Here is a 20,490-nt window from a genome sequence, read left to right on the forward strand (position 1 = left end):
GATGCATCAACATAAGCAGAAAGAGCTCTCGACGAGGATGGGATTCAAACCCACGCGTGCACAGCACAATGGATTAGCAGTCCATCGCCTTAACCTCTCGGCCACCTCATCTGCCCCACGCTGCTCTTTGCCAGTAGCATTGGGAATTTACGAGGGATAATGTGTGAGCTGCTCGCTGGTGTATGGACGCAGGGAGATTGACTCCAGATCCCCGACGAGGGGCTGCGTAACACTTTGGTAGAAGCCTGGAGTGATGCTGGCTTCTTCTTTGAGCCTGTTCTTCTTGGGGGTTGCCAGAGTGGATCGTCTGCCTCCATCTCACCCTGCCCCTAGCATTCTCCTCCGTCACACCAACCCTCTGCATGTCCTACTTGGCTACGTCTATGAACGTTGTCTTTGGTCTTTCTCTTATTCTCCTGCCCAGCAGCTCCGTATTTAACACCCTTTTCCCAGTATATCTTATATCCCTCCTCTGCACATGTGCAAATCACCTCAGCCTTGCTGGCCTAACGTCGTCTGCAAACGGCTCTACCCCAGCTGTCCCTCGCACATGGTCATTTCGCATCTGTTCCATCCTGGACACTCCCAAGCAAAAGCTTAGCATCTTCAACTCTGCAGACTCCATCTGTGCCACACATCAGAGCAGCTCTCACTACCGTCTTCTAAAGCTTGCCTTTCGCACTTGCTGCTATCCTTGTGTGACAAATCACCCCTGAATTTGCTCTCCACCCACGCCCAATGGATTGGCTACACACTTGGCTCGGGGTCTCCTCGCGGACGTGCAAAAGGGTCCTGGAGAATGCGGGTATCGATCCCGCTGCCTCTCACATGCAAAGCGAGCGCTCTACCATTTGAGCTAATTCCCCATTGAGGGTTGAGCACTGCAGCTTCATCGTGCCATACGGAGCTTCAGCTCAGGTGGATCTAATCACAACACCTCCCTTTCAATGTTTTCTGGGCATGTCAACTACAACAAGACCCTTTGGTGCAATCGTAACTCACACGAGACATTTCCGAGCGATTCAAGTCTGGGCCCTACGCAGTACGCCAGGAGAGTTTCACTGGAAGCCCCTTTCAGCTGCTTCTGGAGAAAACAGATGTCAGACTGGGCCGGGGGACTCTTTGCTGCCATCGGCCATTATTGTGAGGGTAAGAGGGGAGACAATCACTTCATATGGTCAAACATTGATGAGGTTTGAAGCCAGCGTTAACCTGATAGTACCTGAAAGTAGTGATGTGACGTTCTGTATCGAGGCTTCGAAGCTTGTGTCGAGTAATGGAGGGGGTGTTTCCGCGATGCGCGTATCGAGGCTTGCTTCATTTATGGGAGGAGCTGAAAATGATGACGTCCGAAGCCTCGCTGCCCGGCTGTACCACGCGACTGGTTCATGAAGTGGTTCGAACTTTGCCGCGAGCTATGACAGCGATATAAACCCCTCAGACTTCATTCAAAATGTAGGTGTTTGATGGAGAGTTGCGGTTAGTGAGAGTTTGGAGACAGTTTGGAGGTTTAGGAGAGAAAGTCAGGAGAGAATGGAGCCGGCTAAGAAGAGGAGGATGTCCTCCCCTGTGTGGGAACATTTTGATCTTATTCCTCCCAACAAGGTATGTACATTTCTACAGAAGATGTATTTTCATAATACTGATGGTGCAATAAAACTTATGTTAAGCTGTCTTTACTTTTGTACAAGGTGAAGTGTTTGCTATGTGCCAGGGAGCTGGGATATAACAACAACACCTCATCCATGCTTAGGCACTACAGAGCTTTGCATGAGAATAAGGGGAACACCGATTGTGGAGCAAGACCAGGTGAGCCATCAAATGCCATGATAATACAGCATGCTGTAATGTTACTAAATGATATAACAATATTATACAACTGTAATAAGTTACGTGTGTGATATTTATATTTGTGCTTTGTTTTTGTTGTCTTTCCTCAGGAGAAGAATCTCAAATAGATGAAGACCTGGTTAGCATGGTGACTGAGGACTCCCAGCCATTTAGCATTGTGGAGGACAAAGGATTTAAAAGATTTGTTAAATCATTAAATCCTAGCTATGTTCTCCCCACTAAAAAGGCCATAAAAGCAGTGGAAATTTAGTTTTTACAGAGTAAAATGCGAACAGGCAGGACTGAGGCTCAAAGCCTCAGTGTGTAGCTGTCCATACCTCAATGTTACAAAAGCACAACCACTGTCCACACCCCAACCTCACCTCACCTCACAGTAAATGATCATTTCCATTTTAAGCATTTCCAAATAATCATTTTCCATACTGCCAGTATAAATATAAACATTATACTGCCATCACTACAATATAGATGTTTTACACACTCCTTTTGTTGTTGACATTTACAGGCTGTGTGCAAAAGGCCACACTCTTCAAATTCATGCCAACTAATATTTTTACATCCAGTAGGTGTCCTACTAGAGCAAATGAAGCTTCAAGAAGCTTTGCGCTGGGGGGAACCAATTGGATGAAAAGCTTCAGTGCTTCATGAAGCTTCATCTGCCCATCACTACCTGAAAGGTAGTGAGCGGAGAAGTGCAAATAAACCTGGGGTGTCCAACTCCAGGTCTCGAGGGCCGGTGTCCTGCAGGTTTTAGATATCACCCTGGGTCAACACACCTGAATCCAATGATTAGTTCATTACCAGGCCTCTGGAGAACTTCAAGAAATATTGAGGAGGTAATTTAGCCATTTGAATCCCCTATGATGGATAAAGAATACATCTGAAACCTGCAGGACACCGGCCCTCGAGGCCTGGAGTTCGACACCTGTGAAATAAAGATTTGCCAAAGGAAGCCACATGCATTCAGTTGGGACACTGACTAGCAAAGTGTCAAATGGAGAATGCGGGCATCGATCCCGCTACCTCTCGCATGCTAAGCGAGCGCTCTACCATTTGAGCTAACTCCTGTTACGGATTCAAATATTGGGGATGGATACAAGAGGAAAAACCACAATAACAACACTGGTCCGGCCGGGTTGAGTCAAACGATGATTTTAATGATCACACGCGTGGGAGATGGACACCGTACGCAGACAGCATCAGATCTCAAAATGGTGGAGCATTGATCAAACTCTTATAGCCTCTAGTGGCCCCCACCTAATCATAAAAGCCTAAACATTCACATTCTTTCTCTCACACAGTGCCTAAGCTACGACCTTGGCTCCCTGTTTATCTGCTCCTGCTGAGATGGGGCAGAAAACTCCAGTATGTTCTGTTCTCTTCTAATCAGACAAATACAACGATGACTTTCTGCAAACAGTATTTCTCATAACTCAGCAGTATAATGCATCATAAAACAATATCATTCATTCACAATCAATCAGCAGTCTAATGTAATGCAAATCAGCTTAACAAATGCAAGAGTTATCACCTTCTTCTAATTCAGGAGAATAATGCAAACTAAAACTACATAATAATTCACCATCTTTAATTAAGGGTCTAACATGGCATAAAATAATATTATAATCTCACAGTCCCCCTGTTGAGCTCTTTAGAATAAAGAGCTCACCTACACCCTGTAGTCCAATGCGGCCGGGTTCATTTCTTCTTACCCCTGAGGCCCTTTGTCCCCCTGTTGGGCGAACCATATGTGAGATGACCTCTGTGTTTGCGCAGTCCAGGTGCAAGAAGAACTATTATTCCAACAGTAGCAGGTACAGATGACACTCCCCAGTTCTCCCACAGCTTTATTTTGGTGCTACCTTATACCCTTCAGACGTACTCAGACTAGAACCTCTGTCCGAGGAGCTTTAAGCCTTTATTTTATTGCTGCAGCCACCAGTGTCTTCCAGTTGGGTGATCCACTGCTCTTCTTTCTTCAACCTCAGGGGTTAGACAACCCTTCAGTCGTTGCACAGATCAGGGGATTATTCTGCCCCGATGTCAAACAACGATCTGTGTATCCTCGGGTCCTGTGTATCCCGTGTATTCCCCAGAAAAAGGAACAGGAACGTGTCCCCCTTTTGCCCAAGAGCCTCTCGAACCTCGTTGGTCTGGTGTTCCTGGATCTCCGCCAACCCCTTCATGGTTATTGCTGTGTTTATGGGATCCATCCTTTTGAGGTGAGTAATCAGAGGCCAAACGCCATGACACTTGGACCCAGTTGGTGTCTTGGCAGTCACTGTGTCTGCCTCTGCTGCGAAGGATCCTCGTATATCTGTGACCTCGTCTGGTGTCTGTTCCTTTCTCTGTAAGAGACAGAAAACCAAAACACCTCTCTGCCTAGCCCTAATAATCTACTGTTGTTATCTACTGACCTTCTGGTGATTCAGAATTGGTTTAGAATATTCAGAATGTCCCAGGGACTTATTCTAATCATATCCTATGTGTGTGTAAGCGTGTTTGCATTTAGCCCTCTGCACTCAAAGTCAATACCTGCAATATATCAGTCCGGACCATCACGCCGGACGAAGCTTATGACCTTCAAAAGACCAAGTGCCAACTCCTTATAAGCACATTTGCAAGGTGTGTAGGAAAATTATTAAAACCACTCATGTGTTTCCTTCCGCCTACTGTCCCACGGTTTCCTCTCCAGTGTGGTACTCAGCTTCTCGTGAACACAGGCATTTTATCTTCTAAACGCTATTCAATTTATTTCAATGATTCACGCTTAAACATGGAAAAATGATTTATGCTTCTCACTGGTTCTCTAAAAAAGTCCGGAAACCTTTTGGGTCACTATTGGCTTAAGCTGTACCATACCTAAGTTATTAAAACACAAATGAAGTCATAAAAATGTTCATATAACCCTTGTTTGATGTTAAAACCCAACTTCCCCCCCTTTTTTGACACATTCCAATGTGTCAAATCAACGGAGCTAGAAAATTAAAAGAAAAGGTTAGTGACCTCATCTCTCAGAAAGTATCAGACTTTCTCCTATCCAGTGTCGTAGCTCCAGTAGGCTCCGCCCGGAGCCAAGAAAAGCATGATATTTGTGTCGTGTAAGCGCGTGCGGCCTTCTATGCTCAAAGTCACTCCAGTCCATAGATCAGCCAGACATCGCGCTGACTGTAGCTCTTAACCCTTATTAACTTGAGCACAACTCTATAATGAGCAACAAACTGCAATATGTATAAAAATGATCCTGGTTACACCTGCAATGAAAGATCATACGATTATCCTGACACCTGTAAATAGAAGATTAACCTGAGGTTATGACAATCACCGGAACACAAATGTTAATATAATGTCAAAAGCTTCAATAAATCATTAATGCAATGCTTGTTATATGATTCTGATGCAATAATAATGCTGATGCTAAAATAACAGTAAAACACCCCCTTTTATCCCGTTTACAAACTTCACAAATAAACGTTTATCCATGCCTCTTTTGAATTTCATTTCCCCCTGTTTTTCCCTCACTGACCACAGCAGGGGAACCTTTGTTTTGCTTCAGCCATGAATCCAGCTCACCTGATTCATCACTGAGCCCCATCGCTACTGGCGTCTGACAGGGTGGCGCTGCATATTCTTCCTTTAATGTCTCTATTTTCAATCTGTTAATTAGAGTGCTTAAACATGAAGTAGACTACGTCCACAACAAGTCAATACAGCTGTAAATGTGGCCAATTATCAATCTATTACCAAGCAATAATGAAAAATAGCTTTTATTTTATGCATGCTTTTAGTCAACCACTCACCCAGAGGATCTTCAATCCCAGAAAATTCCTTCTCCTCATTTAATAAGTCTGTCCTCCTTCCATGCCCTGGTAACTGGTCCATCCAGAGCCATATCATCTCGAAATATACATACAACAAGCCAAACCACACCTTGGTCACACCAACCTTTTTCCGCCCTGAAGATGTCCAACGCCATCTTAGTCTGGATCAGGGTTCTAACAGATTTGCAATTTTCGTTAGTTTTTATTTTTATTTAGCTTCGACTTCAGATTTTCAATTTTATGTCAGTTGTAATTAGTTTTTACCAATTGTTTGCTAGTTTAGTTTAGTTTCTATTTTTTTTTGAAAATCCTTAGTTTCAGTTTAGTTTTGATCAGTTTCAGTTATAGTTTAGGTGTGTTTGCAATAATTAAGTGTAACAAAATCCCAGTTTCATCATATCAGTCATGCTCTTCTGCTTATCCTTGGGTATTGAGACTATTAACTCTTGCAGCACCGGGTGTTTGCAATTTTGGTTCAAGTGAATTGATAATCTTTTTGTAGGCAATTGACTCACACAGTTATGTAGATGTCCCAGTCCTGTTGTCTTGGGATGCATCACGCTGCCTTGCATGGGGTTAGCTTCTGTTTTCTGGGGATGAGGGTTGAGTGGGGGAGCTCTCTGAGGAGGGGGAGTGTGCTCCCCCTTACCTTTTCAAGGTAAGCTAGGTTAGCCTTCTTGTGTGAGCTTCTCAAGTGCATTTTAAGGTCTGTGGGATTTTTTCCCCTTTAGAAGTGTCCCTCATAATTTGTCTCTTTTCACTACAAGACACTTGCTTTATACTAAACACAGTCATATTCAAAGTAATTCCAAATTGGACTCTGGCGCTTTCTCCTGACTTTTCCTGACATGATTCTGCGCGTGGACAGAGCAGCAACACAGACGACTCGCCTAACGTACTGCCACCTGCTGGCATAATGAGACGGCAAGAAAAAATCTGGAAACTAAACTTCATTTTCACCCATGACTATTGTAGGACACGCACACATCAATGAAAACTAAACCTATTTTTGCTATAAATTCAGTTAATTTTAGTTAGTTTTGTGAACGCTCATTACAGTTTTAGTTAGTTTTCCTTTTTTGTTCTTATTTTTATTTCTGTTAATGAAAATGTTTTTTTTCTTTTCACTTCTAGTTTTCGATATTTCGTTTACATGTACTCTATTTGAACAGGGATTTATCAGTGTCAAATGGGATTTTTTTTTTTTTTTTTTTTTTTAATGTGTGTCTGTTAATGCAAATCAATTTATTTATTTATCTTTCTGAAAGACAGATGTTAAATGGGCTCTAATAAATCCACTTCATTGCGTGCTCATAGATTTTCTTTTGTCAGGGTCGCTCACCCAATGTGGTTTATTTAAATTTGTGAATTATGTCACGCTTATTAGTGGCTCATGATTGCTTAAGGCCTATGTCTGAACTTGACTACAGAGGCAGAGCATCATTCCATCCTTTCAGGGTGAAGGACTCCACTTTCTTTGTGTCAAGGCAGCTCATAATTATCTTAATAGCTTTACCTAATCAAGTTATGGCTTACCATCACTTGTGTTATAAGTATGAAGTGTCCTAAATTCATTCACATTTTGTTTCCAATTCACTTGCAGCAGTTTAGACCGAATTATTAACGATAATAACCTTGCTCTGGACTGTCAAAGGTGACTTTAACGCTGACTGTTCCGACAATTCATTTTATAACATTTCCTGGTCAGATTAGCCAATCTCTGCACACTAGAATAAACATAATCGACATGGTCAATATTTTCCTGTGTGTTATTTCACCATGTTATCGATTCCAACTCTCCATCCGCATGTGGTTTGGCACATTATATTTATCTAAAACTCCACTCCGTCTCTAAATGTTTTGAAGAATTTTTCAAGCCGGGGGTCAAATTTTGAGAATTTGACCATAAGTGAAAGTTATGGTGTTATCACCCCCTTTTTGGGGCTTACCTTTCCCAGTTTTGATGATATTCCTTCCTATTCTTTGCAAGTACCCCCTTTTGGTGGCGAGAAACTGTTGGTGTGGTCAAGTGGGTGCTGTAAAAACAAAAGCTCAGGACAGAACAGTCACCAGTCATGTACTTCATACAAAATTAGCATATATTTGATTTCATATTGAACCTCTGAGTGTAATGGTACATTTTAATTTGAATTTCTCAAAGCTAAACACAAAAATTTTCTTTATTTTGCTCTTGTTCCTGTGCAGCACCACCTCTCAGCACATGCCCCTGTCGGTTATATCTCTACTTTTCTGAATTATTGACTATTTCAATGAAAGGACCTAAAAGATGGGGACCAGTGTTTATCCTTACATATCTCCATTTTGAATGTGACAAGCCTATCATTCCCCTGTTATTCATAGACATCAATAGAGGGGTTTTTTTTTTTTGCTTTTTTCTTTTCTTTTTTCCTCTATAAAAGTTAATTGGCTTTTTACAGTGGCCTGCTATGGTTAATAATAACATGTTCAGTCATGAGTGAAATCAAACCTTTTCTTCACTTTAGCATTTGACCTTTCCAACAATATAATGTGATACATTAATCGAAACAGAGCTACTAAAACACAATTTTCTTAATGCAAACATCAGTAACTCAAAATTAGCCACCAAAGGGTTCAGTCTGCAGTTCACGCTCATGTGAAGCTACAGCCTCCCCCTTTAGTCTCTGTCATCCTTCTGTTCCTGCAAAAACAAATCAAAGCAAGACAAAACATCCACCTTTTTTTATAGGCTGGGTGAATTGTTTGTGGACATTTACTAATCCTAAAGTCGGTACCGTTTTTGTCTCAGTATCAAATCAGTTAAAACTTTTAGTCGTCAGTCCATCACAGTCCAGCCACATGCATACATCCACACACATTCATACCAGAAGTTGCTGTTAATGGAGTCTCACGCGCAAGCTATTCGAGCCTCCCTCACCAGCAAGATGACGTCATCATTTTAAAGGAAAACAGTTCCTTGTTTTTTGACTGGATTGACTCGCTGCAATCCTTTTAGGCTCAGGACTTCTCATGTGATCAATGTCCCATATAAGTGAATTTCTCCCAAGCCCATTATAATCATGGAGAAAAATACTTTGCGACTGTTTCCAGTAAGAATATTTTATAGCGCTTTAAAGTTCAATCTCTCAGGCCTGGATTAAAGAGCTGATTTGTTAAATCAGGAACTCACAAAATACCAAAATATCACCACCGGTGGATCACACCTCTCAGATGTTCTTATTTCAGTGCACTGTAACAAAAGCAAAAACAAACGTAACCAATAAAATACTCATATAATAACAAATACTGGGGCCCATTGCAAACATGTCCAAGCATAAAACCATCTTTCTCTCTCTTAGAGAAAGAAAACAATCCAAACCTCACTGATAAAATCAACCTAGTGTTAAGCAAAACCCAAAAATCAACCAAAACTTCGCCAGAAGGTTTTTCTCCCTCCTGGGACAATATTGTGTAGGAATACAGGGACCGTAACTCCTTTTTGCCCTGACAAAAAACGTGTTGGATTTACTTGATTCAATAATGGACACTGGTTGCACACAAATGTTTTGCTTTGGCAGAAACTTAAACAACTGAGTTAAATCAACACAACCTTTTCATATTCAGTAAACCTGCATTTCGTGTTCATAAAACACGATTGAAACATGTTCAGATGGAGTAAGTTGAGCTCCTGGAATATTTTAATCCTTCACAACTCTGTCAGTTTATTTCAACACTATTCAATAACTTTTATTCAAATTCTACTTGGTCACTTAAATACTACATGTTGTCTTCATATTGCATACGGCTCAACAAAGTCTAGATCCTGGTTACCATATAAATTGAATGGGTCTACAACAACTACCATCCTCCTATCTTTCTCCTGGTTGCAGCAGGGCCGGGAAATAACCCTGAAGTGATAGGTTGCCAGGCAGGGTACACCCCGGACAGCTGATCAGTCTATCAGATAGAAACAAACAGCCATTCACACTCACATTCATGGATAATTTAGAATCATCAATTAACCTAGCTCTAATAGCTGCATGACTTTTCACTGTGGCAGGAAACCAGAATACCCAGAGAGAAACCACTGCAAACTAGCCAGACTGTGGACCTGCACCCAGGACCTTCTTAATGTGGAGCAACAGCACCAACCAGCATGCCAACAATGTAGGAAATACAGGAAAGCTATGATTTCCGGTATTTGATGCAGAATTATTTTGTTCTTGCCCTTGACAGGTTAATCCACAATAAATAGCAATAGCATGCATGTGGTGTGTGTGTCGCTGTCTGCCTCTTATAACTCCAGTGATTTTCCTGTAGTTTGAAATCTTATGCGGTGTTGTGGATTCCGTGAGTTCAGCAACTAACCACTCTTATTAGATCGTATCGTGTCATCTCAATGAGAACAAATTGAGTTGTTGAATTTCGTACAGAGCTTTAAAGCCTGAGGCAATTGTGTTAAATACACACGAGATGCTTACGTAAATCCAAGGGCTGGCCCTTTTTTTTTTTTTTTTTTTCTTTCAGTGTGTTCCTCCTTCAATTAAATCTCGATCACAAAAAATGTGGCGCTCCGAAATAAAACTCACACCGTTAATTCATCATTTTCACTCTGTACCACTGCTCCTTATCAGGCTGTGTGAAGCACAGTAAACAATTCAGTCGAGGCCTTGAGCCACAAACAGACATCACGCACAGACATTGTTTTCATAACCAAACTGCTTTAGACCCTGTCCCCTACATCTACACAAACGCCCTCTGGGTGACATGAAATGCATTTAACCAATAAACAATCAATGGCTTCTTGTTGTTGTAACAGATTCTGTATTTGGATGTTTGTGTGCAGCATTTTGCGTGTCAGCATAAGCATTTGTTAGTAAAGCATTCTTCATTGCAGCAGCGTGTGTGTGTGTGTGTGTGTGTGGATCACTTCTCAGTGAACTGAATCAGCATCTCGATTTGTGCGCGTGTGTGTGTCATTTCTCACTCAATTGACTCAGCGCGTGTGTCAGTTCTCAGTGAATCAACGAGTGCATATGTGTTCATATGTGTGTTTCTCTTCATTCTGAGTCAGTGTATGTAGATGTGTGTGTTTGTGTGTGTTTGTGTGTGTTTGTGTGTGTTTGTGTTCATCACTTTCCTGTTCTGGTGTTCTGGGTAAACCACGGCCTGAGGCGTGCCCTGGGGTCCTGCCCTCCTCCATTTCAGTCCGTTTGCATCCATTGGTGCTGCTGCTCAAAGTTCTGTCCATACTGGTTCTGGCCCCAATTGAGGCAGTCCTTTTCTCCAGTGTCCTGCATCTTCTCCTTGTCCAGCTCCTCCTTAACTTGACCCTTTTGCTTCTGTAGCTCCTTCAGGGTTTGCTCCTGCTGTAGGAGCTTCTTGTCAGGTTTGGCGACCTCCTGCTCCAGCAAGCTCCGGCCTGATTTCAAGTCCTGTGTCTGGGACTCTAAGCCTGACTGATGGGTTCGATTATCAGCCAGCTCCTCCTGAGCCATGCTCAGTTTCTGCTCTGATGCCTTGAGCTCTTACTGAGGGCAGAAACCTCAGAGTCTTTTCCGTACACGTCAGATTAAAGTCCATTGATGTTTTCCTTGCTTTGCTCCACGGCCTTCTGCAGCTCTGCTGTCCAGCTCTTCTCAGAGGTCAGCTCCTGGCCGAGCCCCGACACCTGTGCCTTCAGCTTATTTTCTTCTTGTGCTTTTGTCCATTCTGAGGTGCCTCCTGACCTCAGTTACTCCTCCTGTCTCTGGCACGCCCTTTTTGCTGCCCGATCATCCGTGTTGGTCAGTCACTGTCCTGCACAGTTTTAATGCAGAGTTGTTAAGGTCAGCGTTCTTTTGCTCGGCCTCACTTTTCCTCTGGGCTTAATGGGCGTCTCGTCACAGCTCTGTCAGCTGAAGCTGTCTGGAAATCTCCCCCGTGTAGTGAAACGGGCCTTGGATTTAATGCTCTCTGTCTCCGCTGCATGAGATCGCTTTCCTGCAGCTCTGTTGACATTTTCAGGTTGTTGTTGTGGGTCCAGCTGCTGTAGCATTTGGTCAGGGTCACATCAAAGATGGTAGAGGAGAGAGCAAAGATGGTAGAGGGGAGAGCAGGAGTCCAGGTCAGCCTCGGCAAAGCAGCCTGTAATCAAGCATAAAGAGAAAAAACAAAAACAAAACAAAAACAAAACAAAAACAGACGAACAGGAAAATGATGTTGTGTTGGCTGTGTTATTCAGAGAGGGGAGAAACACCGGGCCAGGCCCTGTGTCAGCCTTCTCTCCCCCTTTTTTTGTTTTTTCTCAAAGTTATGTATGTATGTATGTTGGCTGTTATACTTTGTTGTGTTTGAAAATAAAAGTTGGTCTGATAAACTTATTTTCAGAATAACTAAATCTGAGACTTTGTGTCACTGTAAGATTATAACAGTGATGGCAATATAATTGTTTGTTGTTCAGCAGTACAGTGTCCACCATATAATCAACTCATAACCCACCAAGCTGACAGGACAACACAGGTACATGTTAAAATTGTTAAGATCATGTTTAAAAGCCCATAAAAGGAATTTTCTTTCATTCAGTAATCACTTGTATTAATCAATCAGCAGAAAACATGTCACAATTTGAATCTTCTAACCACTAAATTTGTTATGTCATCACTGGTTGGTCAGACCAGTGTCTTTTTTTGAAGTTAAGTTGTTGTCCTGCAACCCAGAGAGTTTATTTGTTAGTAGTGGATAAACTTTATCATTCAGCAACAGGTGTATGTTAAGTTTCGCTGCTTTAACCTTGCTGAAAAATCTTCACGTGTTCATGAATGTAAGCAGTTTCTTCATTGCGTGTGTGTGCGTTTGTAGGTGGGTTATTTTAACTTTTTTCTCAAACCAGGCATTTCTCTAACACGTGCCTTTCTCATACATTTCTCTGGTTGTGTGTGTGTTTTTATTTTGTTTCCCAAATTTTGATTTCCTACCTTAAATAACAGCATTTCATGTCTTCAGCCAGGAGTTAGAGCTTGCTTGTGAGATTCAGGGACACATGGTGCCAATAACAATTCAGTCAAAAACTTGCCTGAAAATTTCCAGTGGTGGTAACCGATAACTGGAGGAGAAGATGTCCTTTAAGTTTCTTTTCAGGGTGGGGACAGAGTGAGGTCAAGCTGTAAACTTTTGAGCCAAAGCTTGGCCTGTCTGTCGTCCCAATTCTGTTTATGCTTTTGCCGCTGTACTCAGGTTTCCAGGTTGGGAGAAATCCACCTGTATTAACACACTAAAACATTCATTTACTATTTCTTTTCTAAAAACCTTCACTTACCATTTCTTTTCTAAAAACCTCCTGATTCACTTCATCTGACTAGATTTTACTCTCTCTCTCTCGGTGCATACTTCTCACAGTCTGGCCGTTGCCTTTTATGGGCATGCAGAGTTCCTGTCACACACACAGCTGAAATTCGTGCTTGATCACACCCTATATTATGATAAAACCAACAGTAAATCAAATGTAACCGCTTATATTATTGGGCTGAACCAAGGGACACTTTAAAAATCTTATAAATCCTGCTTCACACCATAAAACTGAAACAAATCACAGCTGTATTTATCACTCAGTCTTACTCTGCCGACTGAAGTGTCGGTCTAAATCATGCACGATTTGTCTTTTCTATATCAAAACTCAGCCAAACATCAAACATTCACCCTAGTCATTCAAAACCTTATTTGTAATATTATAATCAGCAAAATCAGCGTCTTATTTACAGGTCTTTAACAGTATTTGCAAATCATAATTATAAAAACTCAATAACACGCTAAACAGGAAGCAGAAGTCCTCTGTGCGCTTCACAGCAGCCACCTCATTTGCATGTTCACACACCGTCTAAAAATAGCTCGCAGCGCTGCAGCGCGCTCTCGTCACACACAGTGTCTCGTCTCACACACAGCTCTATTATTTTATATTACAAAGACGTCTTATATTTACAATCACTGTCAGGCCTGACAGATTTAGCGCCTACACAATTTTGACAAATTTAAGTTAACGGGTCCAACCGAAGAAAGTCCAACTTTTTTGTGATCAATTAACCAGTATCAGCCTCTAACTGTATCTGGCCTCATCTCTAAAGTCCCTAACTCAATTTAACAGTGTCCAAAAAAGCGCAGATACCGTTTAACACGGTAAGGAGCCTCGAACTCCTAGCTTATTCCAGGATGCCCCGTACCCCACAGTTAAGCCAAACTGAACTAACCCTGTTCGCCGACAGGTCAAGGTCGCGCGTCCACGGCCAGGAGGGAGAGTAACCTCCGAGCTATGCGCTTCTTAGCAGCCTCGAACTGCCGTCCTGTAATAATTTATAACACTTTGAAACAACAGTCAGCACCCCAAAACAAGAGTATGACTGAAGCAGCTGCAACCTAGTGGTCAATGGAGCCTCGAACTCACAACATGACCAACTCAGGTCCAACCATAACCAATGGAGCCTCGAACTCACAAAAAATGACCAATTCCCTATCAAACTTAGCAGCCTCGAACTGCATTAGATTCTCAGCAGCCTCGAACTGCATTTATTTCTCAGCAGCCTCAAACTGCATTAATTTCTCTCAGCAGCCTCGAACTGCTTCAACTCATGAGATTTTTTTCCATCAAAATCAAAACAGACATTTACCAGTACTTTCAGTGAGTAGACTTTAATTTTATCATGTCCAATTTGGCACACTTTGGAAATAATTCAACAGGTAGTGCCTTACCTTTGTATAAGCCGGCTTATGCCCACTCACGTCAGACCACTGGCTTGTGCCTGTCCGTTCGACAACCTCGGACCGTCCAAACCTCCAAAATTCCACCCCAATACCACAGGACGAGCCCCCAAAACTGTTACGGATTCAAATATTGGGGATGGATACAAGAGGAAAAACCACAATAACAACACTGGTCCGGCCGGGTTGAGTCAAACGATGATTTTAATGATCACACGCGTGGGAGATGGACACCGTACGCAGACAGCATCGGATCTCAAAATGGTGGAGCATTGATCAAACTCTTATAGCCTCTAGTGGCCCCCACCTAATCATAAAAGCCTAAACATTCACATTCTTTCTCTCACACAGCGCCTAAGCTACGACCTTGGCTCCCTGTTTATCTGCTCCTGCTGAGATGGGGCAGAAAACTCCAGTATGTTCTGTTCTCTTCTAATCAGACAAATACAACGATGACTTTCTGCAAACAGTATTTCTCATAACTCAGCAGTATAATGCATCATAAAACAATATCATTCATTCACAATAAACCAGCAGTCTAATGTAATGCAACTCAGCTTAACAAATGCAAGAGTTATCACCTTCTTCTAATTCAGGAGAATAATGCAAACTAAAACTACATAATAATTCACCATCTTTAATTAAGGGTCTAACATGGCATAAAATAATATTATAATCTGACACTCCCCTGTGCCACATGGCTTACTTATTACAGTCTACACTTTGTCCATACTTGCTGTATGATCAAAATAGGGAAGGGGCACAAATCCTGAAATCTGCAAAGCGCCCAGGAGCTGGCTAAGAGACTAAGGCGGCTCGCTGACAATCCACTGTCATGCTAACGTGACTGAATGCCATCAGCCTTAGAGACAGACTGAGGAGACTGGACATCCAAGGGACTGTGGACTAGAGCCACTGCTAATTCACGTTGAATGAAGCCAACTGAGGGAGGTGGTTCTAATCAATATGCTTACCGACCTCCTCCCCTTGGTTTTCAGTGTAGGGCAAGTGGGCCATTAGGAATGTTGCTATTCTGGAAGCAGAACGTCTTTCTGCTACTATATTAGCAGACCATTCTCTTTAACATGACCTGTGCAACAAGACCACGTGGTGAACTAAAGTGAATACTGAGCCAAAGAAGAGCATTGCATCATGCCTGCTTTGGCAGCCAATCTTACACTGACAAGATGCATCAACATAAGCTGAAAGAGCTCTCGACGAGGATGGGATTCGAACCCACGCGTGCACAGCACAATGGATTAGCAGTCCATCACCTTAACCTCTCGGCCACCTCATCTGCCCCACGCTGCTCTTTGCCAGTAGCATTGGGAATTTACGAGGGATAATGTGTGAGCTGATCGCTGGTGTATGGACGCAGGGAGATTGACTCCAGATCCCCGACGAGGGGCTGCGTAACACTTTGGTAGAAGCCTGGAGTGATGCTGGCTTCTTCTTTGAGCCTGTTCTTCTTGGGGGTTGCCAGAGTGGATCGTCTGCCTCCATCTCACCCTGCCCCTAGCATTCTCCTCTGTCACACCAACCCTCTGCATGTCCTACTTGGCTACGTCTATGAACGTTGTCTTTGGTCTTTCTCTTATTCTCCTGCCCAGCAGCTCCGTATTTAACACCCTTTTCCCAGTATATCTTATATCCCTCCTCTGCACATGTGCAAATCACCTCAGCCTTGCTGGCCTAACGTCGTCTGCAAACGGCTCTACCCCAGCTGTCCCTCGCACATGGTCATTTCGCATCTGTTCCATCCTGGACACTCCCAAGCAAAAGCTTAGCATCTTCAACTCTGCAGACTCCATCTGTGCCACACATCAGAGCAGCTCTCACTACCGTCTTCTAAAGCTTGCCTTTCGCACTTGCTGCTATCCTTGTGTGACAAATCACCCCTGAATTTGCTCTCCACCCACGCCCAATGGATTGGCTACACACTTGGCTCGGGGTCTCCTCGCGGACGTGCAAAAGGGTTCTGGAGAATGCGGGTATCGATCCCGCTGCCTCTCACATGCAAAGCGAGCGCTCTACCATTTGAGCTAATTCCCCATTGAGGGTTGAGCACTGCAGCTTCATCGTGCCATACGGAGCTTCAGCTCAGGTGGATCTAATCACAACACCTCCCTTTCAATGTTTTCTGGGCATGTCAACTACAACAAGACCCTTTGGTGCAATCGTAACTCACACGAGACATTTCCGAGCGATTCAAGTCTGGGCCCTACGCAGTACGCCAGGAGAGTTTCACTGGAAGCCCCTTTCAGCTGCTTCTGGAGAAAACAGATGTCAGACTGGGCCGGGGGACTCTTTGCTGCCATCGGCCATTATTGTGAGGGTAAGAGGGGAGACAATCACTTCATATGGTCAAACATTGATGAGGTTTGAAGCCAGCGTTAACCTGATAGTACCTGAAAGGTAGTGAGCGGAGAAGTGCAAATAAACCTGGGGTGTCCAACTCCAGGCCTCGAGGGCCGGTGTCCTGCAGGTTTTAGATATCACCCTGGGTCAACACACCTGAATCCAATGATTAGTTCATTACCAGGCCTCTGGAGAACTTCAAGAAATATTGAGGAGGTAATTTAGCCATTTGAATCCCCTATGATGGATAAAGAATACATCTGAAACCTGCAGAACACCGGCCCTCGAGGCCTGGAGTTCGACACCTGTGAAATAAAGATTTGCCAAAGGAAGCCACATGCATTCAATTGGGACACTGACTAGCAAAGTGTCAAATGGAGAATGCGGGCATCGATCCCGCTACCTCTCGCATGCTAAGCGAGCGCTCTACCATTTGAGCTAACTCCCCTGTGCCACATGTCTTACTTATTACAGTCTACACTTTGTCCATACTTGCTGTATGATCAAAATAGGGAAGGGGCACAAATCCTGAAATCTGCAAAGCGCCCAGGAGCTGGCTAAGAGACTAAGGCGGCTCGCTGACAATCCTCTGTCATGCTAACGTGACTGAATGCCATCAGCCTTAGAGACAGACTGAGGAGACTGGACATCCAAGGGACTGTGGACTAGAGCCACTGCTAATTCACATTGAATGAAGCCAACTGAGGGAGGTGGTTCTAATCAATATGCTTACCGACCTCCTCCCCTTGGTTTTCAGTGTAGGGCAAGTGGGCCATTAGGAATGTTGCTATTCTGGAAGCAGAACGTCTTTCTGCTACTATATTAGCAGACCATTCTCTTTAACATGACCTGTGCAACAAGACCACGTGGTGAACTAAAGTGAATACTCAGCCAAAGAAGAGCATTGCATCATGCCTGCTTTGGCAGCCAATCTTACACTGACAAGATGCATCAACATAAGCTGAAAGAGCTCTCGACGAGGATGGGATTCGAACCCACGCGTGCACAGCACAATGGATTAGCAGTCCATCGCCTTAACCTCTCGGCCACCTCATCTGCCCCACGCTGCTCTTTGCCAGTAGCATTGGGAATTTACGAGGGATAATGTGTGAGCTGATCGCTGGTGTATGGACGCAGGGAGATTGACTCCAGATCCCCGACGAGGGGCTGCGTAACACTTTGGTAGAAGCCTGGAGTGATGCTGGCTTCTTCTTTGAGCCTGTTCTTCTTGGGGGTTGCCAGAGTGGATCGTCTGCCTCCATCTCACCCTGCCCCTAGCATTCTCCTCTGTCACACCAACCCTCTGCATGTCCTACTTGGCTACGTCTATGAACGTTGTCTTTGGTCTTTCTCTTATTCTCCTGCCCAGCAGCTCCGTATTTAACACCCTTTTCCCAGTATATCTTATATCCCTCCTCTGCACATGCGCAAATCACCTCAGCCTTGCTGGCCTAACGTCGTCTGCAAACGGCTCTACCCCAGCTGTCCCTCGCACATGGTCATTTCGCATCTGTTCCATCCTGGACACTCCCAAGCAAAAGCTTAGCATCTTCAACTCTGCAGACTCCATCTGTGCCACACATCAGAGCAGCTCTCACTACCGTCTTCTAAAGCTTGCCTTTCGCACTTGCTGCTATCCTTGTGTGACAAATCACCCCTGAATTTGCTCTCCACCCACGCCCAATGGATTGGCTACACACTTGGCTCGGGGTCTCCTCGCGGACGTGCAAAAGGGTCCTGGAGAATGCGGGTATCGATCCCGCTGCCTCTCACATGCAAAGCGAGCGCTCTACCATTTGAGCTAATTCCCCATTGAGGGTTAAGCACTGCAGCTTCATCGTGCCATACGGAGCTTCAGCTCAGGTGGATCTAATCACAACACCTCCCTTTCAATGTTTTCTGGGCATGTCAACTACAACAAGACCCTTTGGTGCAATCGTAACTCACACGAGACATTTCCGAGCGATTCAAGTCTGGGCCCTACGCAGTACGCCAGGAGAGTTTCACTGGAAGCCCCTTTCAGCTGCTTCTGGAGAAAACAGATGTCAGACTGGGCCGGGGGACTCTTTGCTGCCATCGGCCATTATTGTGAGGGTAAGAGGGGAGACAATCACTTCATATGGTCAAACATTGATGAGGTTTGAAGCCAGCGTTAACCTGATAGTACCTGAAAGGTAGTGAGCGGAGAAGTGCAAATAAACCTGGGGTGTCCAACTCCAGGCCTCGAGGGCCGGTGTCCTGCAGGGTTTAGATATCACCCTGGGTCAACACACCTGAATCCAATGATTAGTTCATTACCAGGCCTCTGGAGAACTTCAAGAAATATTGAGGAGGTAATTTAGCCATTTGAATCCCCTATGATGGATAAAGAATACATCTGAAACCTGCAGAACACCGGCCCTCGAGGCCTGGAGTTCGACACCTGTGAAATAAAGATTTGCCAAAGGAAGCCACATGCATTCAATTGGGACACTGACTAGCAAAGTGTCAAATGGAGAATACGGGCATCGATCCCGCTACCTCTCGCATGCTAAGCGAGCGCTCTACCATTTGAGCTAACTCCCCTGTGCCACATGTCTTACTTATTACAGTCTACACTTTGTCCATACTGGCTGTATGATCAAAATAGGGAAGGGGCACAAATCCTGAAATCTGCAAAGCGCCCAGGAGCTGGCTAAGAGACTAAGGCGGCTCGCTGACAATCCTCTGTCATGCTAACGTGACTGAATGCCATCAGCCTTAGAGACAGACTGAGGAGACTGGACATCCAAGGGACTGTGGACTAGAGCCACTGCTAATTCACATTGAATGAAGCCAACTGAGGGAGGTGGTTCTAATCAATATGCTTACCGACCTCCTCCCCTTGGTTTTCAGTGTAGGGCAAGTGGGCCATTAGGAATGTTGCTATTCTGGAAGCAGAACGTCTTTCTGCTACTATATTAGCAGACCATTCTCTTTAACATGACCTGTGCAACAAGACCACGTGGTGAACTAAAGTGAATACTCAGCCAAAGAAGAGCATTGCATCATGCCTGCTTTGGCAGCCAATCTTACACTGACAAGATGCATCAACATAAGCAGAAAGAGCTCTCGACGAGGATGGGATTCGAACCCACGCGTGCACAGCACAATGGATTAGCAGTCCATCGCCTTAACCTCTCGGCCACCTTATCTGCCCCACGCTGCTCTTTGCCAGTAGCATTGGGAATTTACGAGGGATAATGTGTGCGCTGATCGCTGGTGTATGGACGCAGGGAGATTGACTCCAGATCCCCGACGAGGGGCTGCGTAACACTTTGGTAGAAGCCTGGAGTGATGCTGGCTTCTTCTTTGAGCCTGTTCTTCTTGGGGGTTGCCAGAGTGGATCGTCTGCCTCCATCTCACCCTGCCCCTAGCATTCTCCTCTGTCACACCAACCCTCTGCATGTCCTACTTGGCTACGTCTATGAACGTTGTCTTTGGTCTTTCTCTTATTCTCCTGCCCAGCAGCTCCGTATTTAACACCCTTTTCCCAGTATATCTTATATCCCTCCTCTGCACATGCGCAAATCACCTCAGCCTTGCTGGCCTAACGTCGTCTGCAAACGGCTCTACCCCAGCTGTCCCTCGCACATGGTCATTTCGCATCTGTTCCATCCTGGACACTCCCAAGCAAAAGCTTAGCATCTTCAACTCTGCAGACTCCATCTGTGCCACACATCAGAGCAGCTCTCACTACCGTCTTCTAAAGCTTGCTTTTCGCACTTGCTGC

The 20,490-nt window shown here is 44.2% G+C and overlaps 9 non-coding genes across 9 annotated transcripts; all 9 read right to left on the minus strand.

Annotated features, from left to right (window-relative positions):
* Positions 1-29: 29 nt before the first annotated feature.
* Positions 30-111, minus strand: trnas-gcu (transfer RNA serine (anticodon GCU)). The gene has a single exon. It is a non-coding gene; the product is annotated as a tRNA-Ser (tRNA).
* A 682-nt stretch (positions 112-793) lies between these two features.
* trnaa-ugc (transfer RNA alanine (anticodon UGC)) lies at positions 794-866 on the minus strand. Its single transcript has one exon. It is a non-coding gene; the product is annotated as a tRNA-Ala (tRNA).
* Positions 867-15,596: 14,730 nt separating this feature from the next.
* trnas-gcu (transfer RNA serine (anticodon GCU)) lies at positions 15,597-15,678 on the minus strand. Its single transcript has one exon. It is a non-coding gene; the product is annotated as a tRNA-Ser (tRNA).
* A 682-nt stretch (positions 15,679-16,360) lies between these two features.
* trnaa-ugc (transfer RNA alanine (anticodon UGC)) lies at positions 16,361-16,433 on the minus strand. Its single transcript has one exon. It is a non-coding gene; the product is annotated as a tRNA-Ala (tRNA).
* Positions 16,434-17,114: 681 nt separating this feature from the next.
* trnaa-agc (transfer RNA alanine (anticodon AGC)) lies at positions 17,115-17,187 on the minus strand. The gene has a single exon. It is a non-coding gene; the product is annotated as a tRNA-Ala (tRNA).
* A 526-nt stretch (positions 17,188-17,713) lies between these two features.
* trnas-gcu (transfer RNA serine (anticodon GCU)) lies at positions 17,714-17,795 on the minus strand. Its single transcript has one exon. It is a non-coding gene; the product is annotated as a tRNA-Ser (tRNA).
* Positions 17,796-18,477: 682 nt separating this feature from the next.
* On the minus strand, positions 18,478-18,550 carry trnaa-ugc (transfer RNA alanine (anticodon UGC)). The gene has a single exon. It is a non-coding gene; the product is annotated as a tRNA-Ala (tRNA).
* A 681-nt stretch (positions 18,551-19,231) lies between these two features.
* Positions 19,232-19,304, minus strand: trnaa-agc (transfer RNA alanine (anticodon AGC)). The gene has a single exon. It is a non-coding gene; the product is annotated as a tRNA-Ala (tRNA).
* A 526-nt stretch (positions 19,305-19,830) lies between these two features.
* Positions 19,831-19,912, minus strand: trnas-gcu (transfer RNA serine (anticodon GCU)). The gene has a single exon. It is a non-coding gene; the product is annotated as a tRNA-Ser (tRNA).
* Positions 19,913-20,490: the final 578 nt, after the last annotated feature.

The sequence above is a fragment of the Perissodus microlepis genome, chromosome 12 (assembly GCF_051167445.1).
Source record: "Perissodus microlepis isolate ML-2025 ecotype Zambia chromosome 12, ASM5116744v1, whole genome shotgun sequence".
Lineage (NCBI taxonomy): Eukaryota > Metazoa > Chordata > Actinopteri > Cichliformes > Cichlidae > Perissodus > Perissodus microlepis.